This window comes from Corvus hawaiiensis, chromosome Z (assembly GCF_020740725.1).
Source record: "Corvus hawaiiensis isolate bCorHaw1 chromosome Z, bCorHaw1.pri.cur, whole genome shotgun sequence".
Taxonomy (NCBI): domain Eukaryota; kingdom Metazoa; phylum Chordata; class Aves; order Passeriformes; family Corvidae; genus Corvus; species Corvus hawaiiensis.
This window is the reverse complement of record NC_063255.1, coordinates 68,696,125-68,715,545: the sequence shown is the minus strand read 5'-3', so window position 1 is coordinate 68,715,545 and position 19,421 is coordinate 68,696,125.

Below are 19,421 nucleotides of genomic sequence, written 5' to 3'. Positions count from 1 at the left end.
GTACGATATTTTCCTGAGCTCAGATGAACTCTAATTGCTGCAGTTTACCAGGATAACCCTGGGAAGAAACATCCCACAACCCATATGATGCCTCTCTGCTTGTTCTCTGAGTTTTGGTGACTCAACGTATGCCCAGACTGGGCTTTCCTGTCTCCTGGGCTACATAAGAAGTGCTGCACAATGTTCTCGTGCTCGTATTAGTAGATATCTGGCTTCCCTGAGAGAAGGAAATATCTCTTTAAATGGATATACAAATGCAGAGGGCACTAGAGCTAGGGTTTTCTCTTATGCAGGGTCAATATTGTTGCAGTTGGGCTAGTCATTTGACATTTCATTTAACAGCATTTATGCTTCCAAAATTTGCCCCAAAGTAAGTTCACAAGCTTACTGAAGCAAATGATTAAATATCTCTTGCTATTTGGTGGCTATCACACTGATGATCTTATTTTTTTCTTGTGGTAGAACAATTTGTTTATGATTTCAAAGTATCTTAAGTATATAGGGCAGAACAAAAGAGTTTTAGTGTTTGGGTTGTTAGTTTGTTTGGGGGTTTTTAATGCATTTTGCTCCCTGTTTTTCCTCAGCCTTTTCTTACGATGGACTTTGCAATTTTTTGACTATGGAACATTGTAAAGCTACTAATGCCATATTTAAAAATGTTTCCTACAAGTGACTTTTCTCCTCAGCACATCACCTACAGCCATGTTTTTTTCTTTAGTCTTTCCATTACCACATATTTTTATTTTACTATATCTTGCCCGCTCATCGTTGGTATAACGACTGCTTACTTTGGAAAGGACTGTTGGCTATCTGGTATATAGAATGAGTTAATGTAAAACTTATGTTCCACAGTTCTTTTTTTCCTCTTCTGGCCATGTTTCTTCATTGTTATGTTTGTTTCCGGAATATTTGTTTTATCCACAAGGTTGCTTTCCCTGAAATTTTCTTGGAAAATCTTGTTCTGTCTATTCTGTCTCCTGCTGTTTTATCATTTAAATGTGAGTACCTTCCTTTCTTGTATTTATCTAGCAAATGCCTTGTATCTTGAGATACTCTTTTTCTTACTTGTGCAGTTTGTGTACAAGCAGGCAGACACATACATTAATCCATAATAATCTTATTTCTACAAAGAGCTAATTGAGAGCTAAAGGCTGATTACAATTGTGCTCTCCTGTTTATATCACTGTGCTATCTCAGCTCCTTTTGACGTGTAACAGATCTATTGAAATGTCCCCATCAATTCCTGCCACAATAGGGGAGTCTTACTGGGCATTTTTTACATTGTGAATGGTGGTTTTTTGTTGTTCTGGGTTTTGGTTTGGTTTTGGTTTTTCAATGCAGCTTTTTTGTACTTACCTATTACCCACCAGTAAACATGTGACTCAGCAGGCTTATGGATTATGCAAGTGAAAGAAGGGTAAATTTATCCTAATAATAATTTTGTTCTGTTTTTCTGATATACCTATATAAGTTCTGTAATGCATGTGTTGTGGGCACAGAAAAACACTAAATCTTCAAGAGTTATTCAGTTTAGAATGCTATTCTGTATAATTCTGTTCTATCCTTCACTTGTTTGTCCCACCATATTTTATATCACATAACTTTTGTTCTAAACAGAGTCTAAAGAAGACCAAACTGGTTTTGATTACTGGATTACATCTGGGCTCCATTAGAATCAATAGGACTTTTGCCACTGATTCCCTGGAATTAACTGAGCTATCCACTCAATGGTACTGTAGCTGATCAAAATATAACTGTTCCTTTATATAATTTCTGCCTAAAGGATGACAAAACCCATTTTATTCTCCTCTTAAATATTTTGCTTTCTCCAGTAATCAGATCAAGAGATCACAGTACTTAGGAAACAATACTAATTCAAGTGGACTCTGCAATCCTCACAGTCTCTTGCTGGCCCGTGTTCATAACTTGCATTGTTTGCTCTTCTAGAAAACAAGAAGCTACCTGGAAACAACTACAGTACCCTGCCCATGACTAGAAGAATGAATAGATATGGTGAAACAGAGGCAGCACATTGTGTGGTTGCACTGAAGTTGAAAAGTTTGTGCCTTTCAACTGATTTTTCTTTAGCAGTGGACGGGACTGGGGGAAAGCTGCAGCATATGAACTTTCATGTGAGACATATTTCTGTGTGGTAGCTCCAGGCAGGGACAGCGGGATACCTGAATCTGCTACTGGCTCTGCACAGTTTGTTAATGCAAGCATAGTAAATTTAATGTGTTTAGGAGGTGGGAATTCTGTACATACCCAAATGCACTGCACAACACATCTGCTAGAGTCCCAATGCCTTCTGGATGTGCTGCAGAGTCTTATAGATATAAACTGCATGTTCAAATGGACTTTCATGTGGGACTTTGGGCCACGGGCTGAGGAATGTGTAGTGGTTCTGGTCAGAGGCACTGTACCTGTTTTTCAACCTGGCTTAGGTGGCCACTAGCCAATTCTGAATTAATCTAGTGATAGCACCTAAGTGGGTTTTGTCGCATTGGTCCAATTTCTTTGTGTAGAACACCACTGATGTATCATCTGGGTGTGACTTTAGAGTGTAGTTCAAAAGTAGGTGTAAAAACTCTTTGTCTCAAAAAGTCAGTGTTCAAACTACATGCTTGGCAATGTTACTCTGGAGAAGCTGTATAATCTCCTGTCTTACCAAACAGATTTCCTAAGAACTGATCTGATCTAAGGCCTCTCACAGCAGCTAAACTGATTATTCTGTGATATCCTACGTGTTTGTGTAGCTGTGCTGGCTCATGTTATGGATATGGGAGGGATGATAATTGGCAGGAGGACAGATAAGAAAAATCTTTTCCATCTGAGGATGTCATTCTGTGTTTTCTTCAACAACAAAGCTTAAGAAATCTCTCTTTCTCCTCAGCTCTTCATTCAGTCATTCTTTCCCACCCTCCTCTGCAGCCACCACCCTTCTAGTGGTGGTGATAGAAGTGCTTGTGGAACATGCTGCAAACCAGGTTGCAGACAGGAGTGCAGAGCATTACCGAGGGCACGCAAAGCTGTGGCATAGCAAAGAAATAGGCAGCTCTTGGGAGGAGGGAACTGGAGCTTATAAACCATCTTTGCCAAGTAGAAAATGTGTTGTGAACTGCGTCCTTCAACATTGCTAATATAGCCATTCTCACGTGTACATGACTGCATGAGCCATGGAAACAGTTGCCCAAGAAGTGCAGTATACAAGTATACAAGTACAGTATACAAAGAGAGATATTTTGAATGGACAACAGAAACAAAGCATGATGCATATGGCCTTGGAGAATGTGGCAAGGTAGAACATTGATTAGTATATCTGGTTGCTTGGCATGGCCAGGGCTTGGGATTTATGTGGGGAAAGAAAAAAAAAGGAGGACCTGTGAGTAACTTGATTAATTTGAAAGCCATTTTTGGTGTCTTGCCTATACACAGGAGCAAGGATTGAAAGGAGTCACTGAATTGGCATGATAGGAGGGATAAGAGAGCTGTTGTGGTCAATCAGGCAGCATTAATCAGTACACATGTGACTTGCTCAGAAACAGGTGGTGTACTGAAAACCATCATGATTCTGGAATATTTGCATGGTAAGATGTAAGGTCCAATGCAGATGTGGTGGGTTACAGATAGCCTCAAAGATGAAAAGTTTAAAGAGAACTGTGCACTGGTGGCTATCCCAGTAACAGTGTTTATGCTAATGAATTCACTTTAAGTACCTCCTCTTCAGAGTTCATATGCAAACCTCTGAGGTGTGTGTTCTTGCCTCTCAGCTTTTAGAGGTATATTGGGCAATAGGCTCTCTGGCTTACAGTTTGGCAGGTAATCTTTTCTCATGGGTACCTGAGCTATTTTTAGATAATGCAGCTGGCACCTTTCTAAAGGCTGGATAACGGCTTCGGATGCTGATCTTAAGCATATGTATTTGCTCCTTCTTCAAGGCAAGCAGCATTGGCAGGGATCAACAGGGAGATTCATGAGCCTTGCTGGAAGGAGTGGATTTTCCTGGCATTTTATTCAGCAGGAACAGTGGGTGTAGGAAGGGACATGCTCCCTGCTTACATGAGCCCCGTGGGGAAAACTTTTGTAGATAGTAACTATGGGAACCAGTCCTTTAGTTCTTGCTTGGCAATAAAATATTAAATATCCCCTCTGGAATGCACCTGCAGACTGTTCCTGGGGATTTAGCAGTGTGGAAGATGATAACAGGAAATAAAAAAGCCACCTCATTTTGGCAAGACCAGCAGGAATTCACCTTTGTGAAGATGAAAGGGCTTCCCCATATGCTCTATTCGAAGTTTTGATCCAAGACTATTTGTCAACAGGTGGAAAAAGGCTCACTCCCCAATGGCACCAAATGGCCTTTCTTCACTCTAAGCAATTCTCCCAAAGGAAGAGTAAACTTTCAGTTGAGCTTATGATGGCAAACCTTCTCCTTTCTAATTTCAGGCATTTTGTTTGTAAACAAAACGTCTGGTAAGACTTTAGTGGATTGCTAATGACACTATTTTGGTGACAGTGATCCTGGACAGGAGATCAGGGTGTGTTTGATGCTGTACAGGAACAGAATGAAAAGAGTTGCTGTCCCCAAAAAGCTTGTGTACTCTGGATGTTAGACAGATAGCAGAGGCATGTAGATGAGCAAATGAGCACAGTAGTGTCTGTCTTGTGGAAGCACACTAAGAGTGACAGGGGATTTGGCCCCTCTGCATCCCAGCTCCCAGGCTCAGACCCTTGTTTCCATCCTGACAAGGAAGACTTCTCCAAAGACACTGAAGAAGGAACTCTGTGGCTGTGCTTAGTGCACCTTCCAAGGATGAGGGCACCAGAGTAGAGCCAGGAGGTGGCAGCTGTAAGGGTGCAGTCAGGTTATAAGCATTCTGTGCAAAGGTAACATCACAGGAAAGGGAGGCTGGTACCCATTCTGTTCTTCAGGATCCAATCCCAGTTTCCATGCAAACAGCTGGCAAATCTCCTGGTGAGATGAATGGGACCTGTCGGGAGCAGCAGAGGCCTGGGAGTCAGATGCCATCCTTGACATGCCATTTGTTGGATCTGCCAGGCATCTGATAGGCAGTGTGTCACACTGGCTTCCTGAGAGGCATCAGCTGCCAGGCTTGTTGGTGCACACCTTGCTCTCTGAATTCCTGGATTCCTGGGTGGTCGGGCCTATTGCCATATGCATACCAGCTAGTGCCTGGGTGGCTCCACACCAGCTGTGGTGCATGCAGTCCGCTCCTTGGCAAATATCGATGTGCAGCTGGGGTTGTAGGATAATAGTGTGGAGGGATATTGAAGATGTTGTAGGGAGCAGAGGAGAGAGAGGGATAGTTGAGACAATCACTGCAGGAGACTGGGGACGTGGGGAAGAACTGAGGGGGTTTGTTGTGGTCTAGCCAGGGAAGTTGTGTGAGCCTGGAATCCTGCAGTGGCAATGTAGGTGAGGTAGATTAACTGCAGCCTGAGTGTGACCTATACTTGAGATCTGTGGTGTTGTGTAGAAAAATTCAGTAAAGCAAGAACATTGCAACAAAGTGGGAAGGGACATAACCAATGTGTAGAAAAAGGTGGGGAGGCGGTGATGAAAGATATGAGAACACTGTGGTGTGTCGGAGGTACAGAGGGAAAAGCATGTTTTACAGAAAGAATCTCACGTTGGGAAATAATGCCCTTTGTGGCCTACTGTTTATCCTGAACTGTGGAATTCTTCAAGCATTGCCCGTACAGACTATATCCAGCCTTGCACTGGATGCTGCCTTTAAAATAAAATAGGTTTTCTTTCCTTATTCTGAAATAACAGTATGCAGACTAATAGCCGTGGAACAAGCCACAGGCTTTCAGAGATTGGATGAAGTGAGCCAGTCAGAACTAATCCAATTATAATTTAATTTTTAAAGATTTTTTTCTAATTTACCGTATGGTGTAAATGATAGTAAGTTTACAGCTCTATCCTTTTCACTTGTCTTTTATGAGAAGTGCTGAATTACCATGATGGCAGCTGGAAGTACCAGGACACTTGAAAGGAGACAGACTGTCCTTACAGCTTTTCAGTTGCAGATTTCTAGGCATATGTCCCTGAAAAGATCAACACTAGATGATTATTTCTAAAATATTTTAAAATTTTAATTATGTTAGTACTTTTTGAGGAAGAGTGGCTTGAGAGACTGAGTTGCTTCTTCAGCTGAGAAATGGAACAGTGACTAGAAGATCACAGAGGGATATTTTCCTGAGATATCTGCCTTGCCTGTCACTGTGGTGTCTAAGTGACACATAGTGCAACAGCACTGCAAAAAATTTGAATGCGTTATCAGTTCCTTTGCAACTGGTTATGCCTTTGTTTACTGCTGACTTTGATCAGAATTTTGCTCCAGATTAACTTAGGAGACATCAGTAATTAAACCTAAGGAATTTTTTTTCTTTTTTTTTTTTTACAAAGAAGCATCAGTGCTGGTTAAGACTGTAAGTCCTGCAAAGAAGGCTGAGAATAAGGTCTGGCTGAAATGTGTGCATTTGATTCTGAACAGACCCCAAATGAGGATTGTTTTCTCAAAACTTTTGTGAGTGACACTAAACTACTGTTCACTGTCTTTGAGCCTTAGTTTCCTGCCTCAGCTTCAAATTCCTACTTTTGTGTATGTCCTGGCAGGATGAACCTACTGGGGGCTGTGAAGTTCTTTACTATGCTGCTGGCAGCCACAAAACATATGGTTCCCTTGGATTGTTTTTATTAATTAGGGTAAATCAAGATAAGAAGCTGAGGATGAAGCCTTACTATCTTAGAAGCCCTTTTTCTCAGCAAAGAAAACCATCTGATTCCAAGCCCCAGGTATGACTAAAATTCTTTGCTAACTTTGAGTTCGACAAAGTTAAAACAGCAAAAAACTTGTCTCAATCATTTTCGTTCTACTCCAGGTAATCATACAGTTTTAATTCCCCTTCTTGCATCTTCATGCTGTAATATGAGCTGTGGGCTTCAAGCACATACCATGAAGTGCCCAGGTGAGAAAAAAATGCTGTGATTGACTTTTTCAGACACTTAACTTGCAAGGGGATGTTTATGTAAGATACAGTAGGGGCCTGTTTTCCCAGCTACGAATTGCACTTTGAAAACAAAGGTATTAGACTTCAGCTGGTCACCTGTCACAGCAAGAATTTTACCCTTTTTTACCACCCAGACTCATTGCTAAACCTATGTAATCCTGAAATGTAACTTTTAAGTGTGATTTATGGTTATGATTAGATTTGTGGTATCAAGTTGCGCTTGTAAAGCCCCTTGTTTTTCTAGGAAGGTGGAGTTATAAATATCCTGGGAGCAGGAGAACTGGGATGATACTGCCCAGTTTATTCTAAAAGCTTTTTAATTTCAAAGCAAATTAGAAGAAATAACACCAAAAAAACCCCACAAATAACCCCTGAAACAAAAAAAAATACCCCAATCCCACAACTATCACATCATAAAATTGCATGTAATGTTTAATTATCTACTGGCATTAAAAAATCCCAAACAAAAAACCAAACATAAACCCAAAAAAAGTAGTTGAGTACAAAACAGCCTGTAGGGGATAGAAAAACAAGGCATAGATTCAAACTCTTAACTGTGAGGACAAAAACATGTTCAGAGTGACTGTCAGCTTCCCCAGGTATAAAATGCAAAGGCTCTAAACTGTAACATCGCTGGGAAATCAGACAGAAATTTTTCCCTTCCCCTCATTCACAGTGAGCATTGTGACAAAATGAGAATTATTGCAGATATTTTGGAAAATAAATTTATCAGTGCCTCAGACTGTAGCTTGCAGCTGCCAAGGGTCTGGATTGTATTCAGGAGATTCTAGAAAGTCATGCAAAACAAACACAAAAAAGAAAACCAAATGTTTTTCTGACATAAACCCTCGTAGTGGTGTTTTCACCACTTTCAGGGCTGCATTTCACTATACCCTGGGTTAGCAGTTTGCAGCTAGCTGAGTGTCAGTGTGTGTTTAACAACTCACAAAGGCCTTTACTGATAGAAAAGTGTCAGTAAGTGGTCCTGGTCTGGATATGTGAGATCATTGCTCGCTGCACAGCAAGAAAAAATATTTCCTTTCCTTCAGCCTGGATCCTGTACACAGGTCATGCTCTTCCCATCAAGCTTGCTGGATGCAGCTTCCTCTCTCACAACCAATATTCCCTTTCTGAATTCCCATGCTTATGAGGCAGTTTGAAGTATGTCATGATGATACAGTTTTTCTGCTCATCCACAGGCTTAAGGGGATTTTCCATGCAGGAGAGCACTGTGGAGGCATTGCACAGCATGGGCCATCTACCAAGTTAATGTGTGAAATTCAGGTGTATCTTGCTTCTGTAGGGGAGAGAGAAGAAGGGCAGCCTTTGGCTGGGGAAGAAGGGCCGTTCTTAGGGACAGAACCCTCTCCATGTGGGCTTGGGAGGGTGCACAGGCTCTCAGCAGGGAGGCGTGCAGATCTTCAAAAATGGTCTTGCAGGGATATACCTTGACAGCAATTATGCCACAGTAAATCTGCATCTCTATACACCAGGAGAAATTGGGAGTTCAGTCAGGGTTCAGTCAGTGAGCTGGGGCTGGCTCTCCTGGTGTTTTCAGCAGGACTTTTGAAGTGTTTGACTCTGAAGTACTGTAATCACAGGAAGAGGATGAAAGGAAAACTCACCTTGGGAGAGCTGGTCACTGGGAAGAGCTAGCTGAGCAGAAGTAAATAAAAATATTTTAATTGCCTGTGAGAATACAAAATGGAAAAGTGGGAGGTAGAGCTGGCAGTTTCCTCGTCATTGAGACCGCTGAAATGTCCACAGGAAGTCAGAATAGCAAGATTGGATGCTGGTGTCCTGCAACATTTCTTGTTTATCTCATGAGTAACCTTTTAGTGAACAGCAGACTTGTGTGCGCTCCACAAATAGACAGTCTAAGCACTGAAGTTGCTGTTCTGTCTGGTTCTTTTGTCATTGCACCGAGAACACTGAGGAAACAGCCAGAGCGCTTGAAAAGATCAGTTTCAGTGTCTTCACTCAAATACGTTACTTTTTTTTTTTTAAGAGAGAGACAGAGGCAACGTACCTGAATCTGGCCAAAATTCAGTGGTTACATTAAAAATAAGGACCTTGTTTGTGTAAGACAAAAAGAAAAAAAATGCTTTGAAAAGCCATCAGTGCGGTCCAGAATGGTGAGCCACTTTCATTAATTTGAGTTATTTAAGCATTTTCTTTGCGCTGAGCAGGATGAGATAGATTCAAAAGTGAAGCAGAATAATGCTCCTCTCCAGCTCTATGATTTCTCTCTCAGGCCCAAGGTTTGAATGTATTATATGAAGAAACTGCTTTTATCTCATACAACGGCCCTATTGTGCTTCAGAAGGAGTTTTGGAGTTAAATTTTTACTTCTTCTGCTTGATTAGGCAGTCTCTGATGGCTGGCTGTGAAGCTACCGGTCTGCAGTCTCATCAGATTGGGCCAGAACTGCTCCTCTGACACTGCTAGGTACTTGGGTTTTGCCCTAAATCTCTAGCTGAGAAACCATAACCTTGCCTAAAAGGTTATCAGATCTAGTGCACTTTTACTGGGATGAGGAGGAAATACAGCAGTGGTAAACAAATATAAGAACCTATTGTGACTTCGGCTTAGAATCACCAGGAGACTAATTAACACCGTTTTGTTAGGATTAACTATTATGATGTTTTCAGCAAGAGCCTTAAATTGGTACTTTCTCGTAGTTCAAAGTGGGACTACATTGCAGTTACGAGGGAAGTGGAGATCAAAGCTCCCAGAAAAAAGAATTACATGAAGGTGAATTCCATCTGATGTAGGAAACAGCAGAAGCCTGCGAAGAACAGCAAACAGCCCGGCCGGGAGCAGCCCATCAGGGTGAGCCGCACAGAAGGTGGCTTTCAAAGGGAGAAACGCCTCTGGGGCTGGGGTGGGAGTGAACCGGCCCCTCTGAAACCACACCGTTGTGCGGGGATGCTCTCTGCTGTGTCAGCAGCTCCATTGTGAAGCGTTTTATTTTCTGAGGTCCCTCACTCAGCTCAACCAGTGCTACTATATAGCACAGAAATCCTGTGTGAGGTCTGTGCGCTTGGCTGGGAATTTTAAGTGTAATTAAGGAGGAAAAAGCCCATTGTGCTGTATTTGGTGACTGGTTTATTTTCTTGATGTTGGTTCTGTGCCTGGGAGAAGAGGTTGTGGGGTGGGAATAATGGAATTCCCCTCATTGCCTCCATGTTCCTCTTGAGGCCTTTCAGTTGTAGCTTGCCAATGAAAAACTTGTGTTTAAATAACTCTGGAATTAATTGAAGTCTCATCTTTGATGTAGTCTGCACTTAGATGATATTGTCAAATTTAGACTTTGAGCCTAGAGTAGAGGGGACATTCTTTATCTTACCTTAAATATCAAAAAAAGGCTCCAGGCCATGAGTAAATGGTTAGAGTGTTTTAGTGGTATTCTGAAGGAATCACTGGTTTATTAATTTCTTTTTTTTTTTTTTTTTTTTTTTTGCTGAAAAGCACCAATGAAATGGGTAAATGACAGCTGAAAAAGTAAGTTTGCACTGCTTCAAAGAATAACACGTTGTGTAAGGAGGAAGAAGACCCAACCAAAAAAAACATGGAAAATTCCAAAACGTCTCAAATTTTCCATTTTGTCACTTTCAAAGTTTAATATTTCTTTGTTATTTGTTTTTTATCCCAGATGGATTCAATAGAGGGTTAAAGTGAAAAAAAAAAAAAAAAGTAGCACAAGCAATGAAAAAAAATGTCCTGTTTTGGTTGGCATATGAATGAAAATTATACAGCACAAATACACTTGTCTTGAAAATGAAATAAATTATTAAGATCCCTACAAATGACACTGCAATTATTCTCCTTCTAATTAGAAGCTGGGAACTTTTAATTCCATGAGCAGTCTCCTCATTATTGTCCTAGGTTGTAAAAGAAGTATTCCTTCAAAGACTGGGCATCGTGGAATAATAAGGTAGCACTCCAGCATGAGGTTGACTCACCTGTTTTCTCTCAGCTTGCGCTCAGCTGACCACCTGTATTTCTGTCAGCCTCCTGAGTCAGATAAAATACATGTCATACAATTAAATACTTATTGTGACCTCAGGGTATTCCGTATGAGATCTGCACTCAGTTAGGAGATGGTGTGTGTTTGCTGAACTGGCCCAAAAAGCTGCACCAACAGCGTAAGGACAGCTGGATTCAACCTCTTTTCAATTTAACTTGAACTGACAGGAATAAGTATCAATACAACTATGTACACTGTGGTTTTAATTATATGAGGTTTGAAGCCATTTAATTAACCTAGTTTAAATCAAATACTAGTTATGATACTGGAAATTTTTTTTCCCAAATGGGTTGCTTAAAAGAACAGGATTTAGGCCAAGATATTTTTCCTCCCCTCTCTTGGGCAATGCAGAGATTAGCTGACACCTTCTTGATCTAGAAAAAATACCAGACCCCACTGACTCTACACATATCCATATAGGAACAAGAAAAACTATTCCTGCAAAACTGGAACTATTTCTAGGTAAGTTCCCATCCCCCTCAGCTTGTATTTTTGCCTACTGGGGAAATCTGCTACAATATTGATTATCAAGTCAATATTCATCAAAGTAACTTAAATTTTTGAACTAAATGAACATTTATCAGGCTGCTCACCCTTTTTCTGCCTCCTTGAGCTACTGGCACACTGCTGGAGCACTTGTGGGGCTAAGCTGGTACCTCTAGCCAGCTAGGGACAGGCTTCCTATGCCCACAGGAATGCACAGAGCTGCTGCCAAGCTGCAGAGCTGTGCTCCAGTGTGAGGGATGGTGTGTTCCCAAGTGCCTCCTGCTAGGGAAGAACATGGCATTTTTTTCCTTGTGCTACACCAGGGTGTCTAAAGGGATTCATGTGTACCTCATGCCAGCCCTGGCAGACCCTTTGGCCTGTCCAGTCAATTTTCCCTTGGGCACCATAGCAGCATGGTCCTTCAACCCAGCCTGCATACCTGCCTTGCACCTGAAACAGCTTGTGATGCTTATGAGGTGAAGACAGAGAATTTTGGCTTGCCTGTGATAAAGGTCTTGATTTTTTTTTTCTCTGTGAGGACAAACCGAACAAATGAGACTGTTCACTACCCAGGGGACACCCGTCGGTGCGTGTGCTGTGAGCTGTTCACCCTGGGAGTTGCTGGGTCTCCACTGGTTCATGCTCTCTGTCCCTGGGGTCCAGGGTAGGCCTTGTGGTCATGTGCCCTCCCTGAAGCCTGGAAGTGACAACAGAAACGTAGGTGTGCCTTCCCCTCTTCCCTGCATGACAGGCTCTTTTTAAACATGGCAAATCTAATGTTTAGGTCAGGTCGATGTTTTGACATCGTCTGACAAAAGTCAGAAAATGCACACTTGCACTCACCCTGGGCACCTTGCTAACTCCCACATATTTGCTTTCACAACAGCCCTAGCTAAGGGCTGGATTTGGCTTACGAATTTCCTGGCTGGTGTCAGTTTGCCTTACAGCCATAACCTGGTTTGAACATATATCTTTTTGTATTTAATATTAATGCTGGAAGTGCTATTTACAATAGCCATCTTCTAATGAGTGGGAAAGAGTACAAAGCCTTTCTGGAGGGAGAACATAAAGTGCTTGAAATTGGTAATGGGCATAGGGGCTGTTGGCAGAGGATCACTTATAATAAATGACCTCTTTGTTTTTACTGATCAAGAGGTCAGTTCCACAAAAAAGAACACTTCCTACACTTTTAGATGCTTTTATCACAGAAAGGGCTATTCTTTTATTTACTGACTTGCAGTAACTAAGAAAGGGAATTATTTGTATCAAAGAGTTATCAAAGAATGATTGTGAAACATATACAAGACCATGTAAAAATAAAGAATATGTTTGTCGGGACATGTAAGGGAGGAATTCTTGCTTAGCTCACTGATGAATTTGACTGCAAGGGCTCTGATAGCTTTTTTTTCTAACTTTTTTTCTACTCTGAGGTCTGAGTATAAAAATTTTCAAACCTTTTGGAAGTCAACAGGAGGTTCCTTCTTACATGAATTGGGCAAAATTGATGCTTCCACTGAAACCAGTAGCATTGATCACTGGAGATGACTTCCCAGTAATGTATTTTCACAGAACTCAAGTTCTATTTAGAACAGCATATTACAAGCAGTAATTCAGACAAACATACCTCATTGCTTCTTCTGTGATTGTTCTCTTCTGTTGGAACCCTGAGTTCTGAGAATTTCAGCCTTTCAGTGCTGGCAGACAGTGATCCTCAGAAGTACACTATATTTGACCTGAAGCCTTGGGAAAGGCTTCCTAAATTGTGTGATAACACTGAGGTTGTTGCTGTGTAATTAGAAGTTATATCACTGGGTGGAATATGTAGAGATGTAGAAAAATTAGGTTTATCAGATATAGTAACAATACGGAGGATTTGGGGTGTGAATTTGTTCTTCTTCCTTTCTCCTTCTTCACAAATTTGGATGTTCTGGTATTGGGTCAAAAAGCCTGCAGTGCAGATCATGAATAGTTCGTTATTGGATTATAAGTAAAAACAAATTATTTGGCATTCCATAATTGGGTGATTTGGACCTTTAAAGGCCATGGAAGTTAGAACTCGGGGCCATTTTCACCTTGTTAACTTCGAGGCACACTCTGTGCAGCTGTATTATAGATAAGATATAAATTGAAAGATAAACTCCCTGTCTCCTGCATTTTAATTTGAACTCTGAGTAAAAGAACTCATGAAACAGAGGCAAAGAAGAAAAGAAAAGATGAAAAGAGAAAATAAATAATTGGTGCCCACATGTCAGGACTCAGAGTTGGGAAAAAGAGAACATTAATAATTGGAATTAATCCTCTTCCATTACAAATATTGTTGTCCAGAAATTAAAAAAATTAATGGAACGAGGTAGAAGAAAAATGTCATTAGAAAAATGCTGAAAGAAGACTTCTCAGGATGACTCTGAATTATGTTCCTCAGAGAAAGTCCTGAATGTCACAGGTGCAGAGACTTTCCTCTATGCTTCTGAAAAAGGTCTTGGCATGTTGTATCAACTGGGCTAATTCAATTCCTAATGATCTTTTCGCTCATGTGTAATGTGCCCATAGGGTGCAGGAGGGCACGTGTCAGAATTGCTCTCTCTGGAATTCCTCCACCTTGTGATTTAGCTAGTTACTTTTTATTTCTCTTTTTCTTTTTCTGTTTTTTCTATGGGAGAAGGTTCCTCCTGGCCTTTGCAGAGACAGCTTTAATAGAACTGCTTTGCACAGAAATTATTTTTCCTCTCCCCTTCCAGTCAATCAAGAGGAGTTGCCTAGAAAGCTTAGAGAAAGAGCTCCCTGCAGCTGGCTTAGTTTCTGATGCTAAATGACTTGCCTGAGTGCAGCCATCATCCTTGGTCTTCTCTGGGATTGTAATACACAGCATAAATTCAAGTCATGTTTTCATCTGTCGCAGACCTTACATTATTTTATGGTATAGTGACTATTAATGCAGAACATTAAATGGTAAACGGAGTCCATATGGCATGTACTTATGCTCTGCTTCTGCCATTATTGGTATTTGATTGTTTCAACACAGCTATAATTTGCTGTTACTTAGGCCATCAGCCAGCTCAGGGTTGTGGAGGGGTAGCATGCTGAATGGCCCCTGCCAGGGAACATCATGCCTGGGAGCTAGCTGTGCTGGTTTTCTGGAGAAGGAAGGTTTTATTCTCCCAGGCAGATATCATGATCTATTGTGGAAGGCTGGCAGGGCAGGAAACTGACACAGGGCTTGACACTGCCTGCAGAGATTGTTCTCAGATCCTAGAAATACAGAAATTGTCATTTACTTGTTAGCCTCCTGCTGGCAGAAGCCCTATTTCCCTTTGTTTTGAGCTAAAGGCTCCCTTTCCCTCTCTCAGCTCTCAAAGGTTTTTCCGTAAGACCAAAATAAGGGGTTTCTCCATAGAAGAAAAGGGGTTTTGGACAATAGGTAGAGTTACAAAGGAGTGAATGACAGGCTTCGTCTGCCTGACAAGCAGCTGGAGTGAGGAGCCTTTGCGGGTGCAAATAGAAATCATTGTGCTGGGTGTTTGTGGAGTCACTTATTCATTAGATCTCTTTTCACTAAGTTAATGAACTTATGCAGCCTGATCCTGTTTCTAATTCCTTTGGTGTCAGTCACAGTTCTGCAGAGTTTGGGACAGATCACTGGATCTCTAAACTAATCCCACCCAGGCCACTGAATTTTGCTTGCAGACTGGTGCTTGGCTGGGGTGAATATCTTTCAGAGTCCACTTCAGAAAGGCATTCAAACTTGATTCAAAAGCACAGGGAGAGGAGAGTCTACCTTTCACTTGGTAGCTTATTCCAGAGTTCAGCAAATGACATTAGACTATTTTGAATACATCTCTCTTTACCTTTTACCTATTGCTTCTTGCTGTGTTTTTCCCAACTCGATAAAAAAGTGGTTTAGCACTACTCACTCTAATAGAGTTGTTCACAATCGTACTTATTTCGTGCTACTTTGTTTCCTGCTCTTCAGTTTCCCAACATCCCTTAAAAATAGAGTGGAACATGGATGTTGCACACTGCAGCACTTCATGTCCCAGGAAAATTGCCTACTTTTTTTTTTTTATTTTCTTTTATTTTTTTAAAGAATCCCCTGTTTATAGGAATACAGTGCATCAAGCAAGAAGATCAAAATAAGAATTCTTTTCTCCAGTTTCACAGAGAAATAAACTGGGTTTTGACATTCAGAAGTTTCCATACTGTTGAAACAACCTGGACATTTATATAACTCTCACTAAAGACTTGTGTGATTGCAAAGTGCTGCTAGTAGTAAGAAGGCAAAATTTCCTGTCAGTCTAATTTTCCTTAGTGTTCACCTATGGGCTTCTACTTGATACCAGAAGAGAAAGCTGTTAGAGCAACTTAGGCTTTGTGCACGCTGGGAAGTCTTACTGATTATGCCGTGATGGTTAGATGGGTTTAAGAAGTAGTTCCCTCTGTCCCAATAATTATAGATAGTATATTTCTAAAGCAATAGAAACTAAAACTAGAAAAATATGTTTGTATAAGAAAAGGGTTCTATGGCAGGAGACTGCATCAATCTGTATTAAAAATCAGCACACATTGACAAAAATTTCCAGCATAGACAAATCAACTGAGTTGTTTTTCAAAAGCTGATGGAAAACATTGCCAAAGCTGATGATCAGGCCTTTGTTCTAAATCCTTAATATTTCAGATATGGAGAAATACAGCAAAATATTCACTCTGGAATTAGAGCAAACAAAAAAAGTCTCCCTGAAATAACATAATAGTAATAATATCAACCTGGTTTTGACAGTTCAGGACACTATGTATAAACTTTATAAACTATAAACTAGAAATATACAAGCTATATTTCTTGGATTCCTGTACTTCATTGATCCATTCAATTGATCCATTAACTGAACTGAGAAAGTTTTGATTCCCATGGGTTTTGATTACTAAGGGGAGGGATTATCAAGGTAGATAATAGAAGGGTTGTAACATCTAAAGTTATTTTGTGTACGAAACCTGTGCTGGACAGGAAAGGGTCACCAAAAGTTGGTACGTGAGATGTGAAATGCAACTCAGCTGAGGACAAACTGAGATGGTGGATGGGCCATCCTATCACTGCTGGTGGGAAGTTGAGGCAGGCTGTGGTTTATTATGATCTCTCTGTAGCAACACAGTTCTGAAGCACATGAATCTTGTTTGCAGGTGCTGCGTGATAAGAGTTTCTAGTTGTAAAATGCTCTAAAAGGTATAGGGGTTGGGGGTAACTGGGCTGAAATGGAGCATTACCAGTGATGCAATGGGAAAGCTACCGAAGGAGAAGGACTTCCTCCTCCTCATAACTGTTGTGGTTATGTATTTTTTGTCTTCAGTTTGGTTTTGTCCATTTTGCCTCCGAGTTGGTTTAATTCACCTGTTCTATGGAACATTAGCTTAGTCATCCCTCACCTATCTCAGAAAAAGAAAACAGTTTTCCACTGGGCTAGCAATATGAATCAGCTCAGGAAGGATTTTAACATGAGGGAGTGGGAACCAGGAAACAAAAGCAAGAGTGAGAGAGGGAAGGAGGAGAAAGAAAGTGGGGTGACAGAGGATGCTGAGAGTCACTTAACTGGATATCTGCTTGACAATCCCGTTGAGTGCTTCTGAGAAGTACATGTGTTCATCAAAAAGACAAGGTCCAAGTCTGAATTCAGTTGTGTTTTATTTCAGAAGTTGGCAACTGAAAGTTCTCAACTAGAGACCTGCTGACATGGTTGCTATTGCTAGGGGAAAAACTGAATTAAGGTGCCTAAAGCCGTGGAAACAAAATGGGACTTTGTAGAGGCTGAACTTTTACATGGATACCTGAGCTGTCTTAGCAGATGCATGATGGAGATCTTGACTCTGCAGGAGGATGAGCTGGTTAGTTCTGCTAAGGCCCTTGCATGTGGCAAATGCCCTCCTTTCTATGGAGTTTTAATTTGGCTAAAAATCGTACTGCCCCCTTATCTAAATAATGAGTACTGGCTGAGTAACTTTAAAATCTTTAAAATATTTTAAAATATAATTATAGGATTATTCCTAATGCCTAGATGTACTGAAATGTTTGGTGTTGAATATCCAGCATTCGAATTATGTGCATTTTGTGGCTGATCTGTGTATAGGTATGTTTGCTTTTGAGAAGCTCCCATCTGGTCCCGTGAGCTGAAAGTCCATTGAAGCTTAAAGAGTATTAGCTGTGCTCTCAGAGTATAATCAAAACAATTTTTATTTTATTCTCTGAGACCACCGGCAGTACAAATCAAAATACTGTTAATAGAGACTAACTGTGAAATTGGTTCCAGAAATGTCTCTCATCCAAAGTAAAATGCTAATGTAGGCACTCTTGATGGTGATGTAACTATGAGCATCAAAATACATGGTTAGAATAAAACTGCTGTCTTTTCCTGATGAATTACAATGCCTTGTTTTGGAAACTGCCAGGACTCCTGGGTCTGTTTTGCAAAGTATGTAGATCACGGCAGTACAAGACTATTATTTGCTCCTAGAAACTTCAGGCAATATTTAGGATTTATTGAGGTACATGCTAACTAACCACATGTAAGATCTCTGGGTTTGGCTCCCAACAGATAAACTAGACTGAGCAGAGACAAAATTGAGTTAAATCATCACTTTAAACACAATGAAATGAAAAACATGTCTGAAAGTGCTTCTCTAAAATCAGCTAGGAAGCCTGCAGCAGACCTGATGAATTCTCTTAAGAATCTGGACCATTTTTCCTGTTACTGTGCAATATTGTATATTTCTGTAATTGTAAAATCCCTAACAGAACACATGGGGACATGTTGCCATGACTTGGCTAACAAGCCAGGAGTCAAAAGGGACCTCCTGTTGAAGGAGTTCCAGTTGGAGAACCCTGTTTATAGGGTTTATAGTAACTTTACAATCATTTAAAGTAACTCCAAGTAAATGCTCCTTTTCCTTTTAAAGTCCCTACAGATGAAAAAGAGGGCATCACAAGAATTTGAGGTTACTAAAACCAGGGTGTAGGCTGCCCAATCTTGATTATATCTCTCTGGACTTCACTGCTTGTACAGCAGATGCATTCGGATAAGCAAACTTCAATATAAACCTCAATTATTTTTTGTCTAGGACAATAACATAACAATACAATGATAAAATCAGCTTACCATCTTGGCATAAATGGTTAGCTTTCCAGGGTTTAGTTTTCCTTCAGTATGACATGCTATTGTCTTCAGGGTATCTTTAAACTCATCATCATTGGCATTAGTGCAACTAACTGAGTTTAATTTTGTTATTTTCTGTTCTAACTTTAAGTGCTACACTGTTTGCTTTCTTCACAGGCTGACATTAATCACTTCAGGAAACACTTTGCCTTGTAGCCGGAGGCTTCCAGTCTTGCAAATGTTCAGTCTGTAGTGATCTGATAAGCTCAGTGCTGAAAGTACTTTGTGAAAACAGATTTCATTTGTCTTGAATATTGGGTAACAAACTGTCAAGATTTCTCTTCCTTTTTAATACATAATTTCTATACAATTTAGACATCAGACAGAACAAATATCCAGGCCAGGAAAGTGAAAAAATGCACTTGAGTGAAACATACTACTGAACTCTTAATTTTTTTTTCCTGAAAAAGGCAACGGAAATTCTATATAATTAGGTTATCATATCTGGCTCACACCATACATTTGTACATCAAATTGTCCAAACAATACATTAATTTGTAACTTTTTTCACTTGAAGTTCTATGTACCATCATAATGCTAGGAGGAAGCTCAGCTATTAGTTGCAATATCAAAGCGGGGATAAAGTTTGGTTATATTAAATAAAAAATAAAAAAAAAAAGACAGCATGACTAATTCTAACATGACTTCAACTCAGATAAAACTAAAAAGGC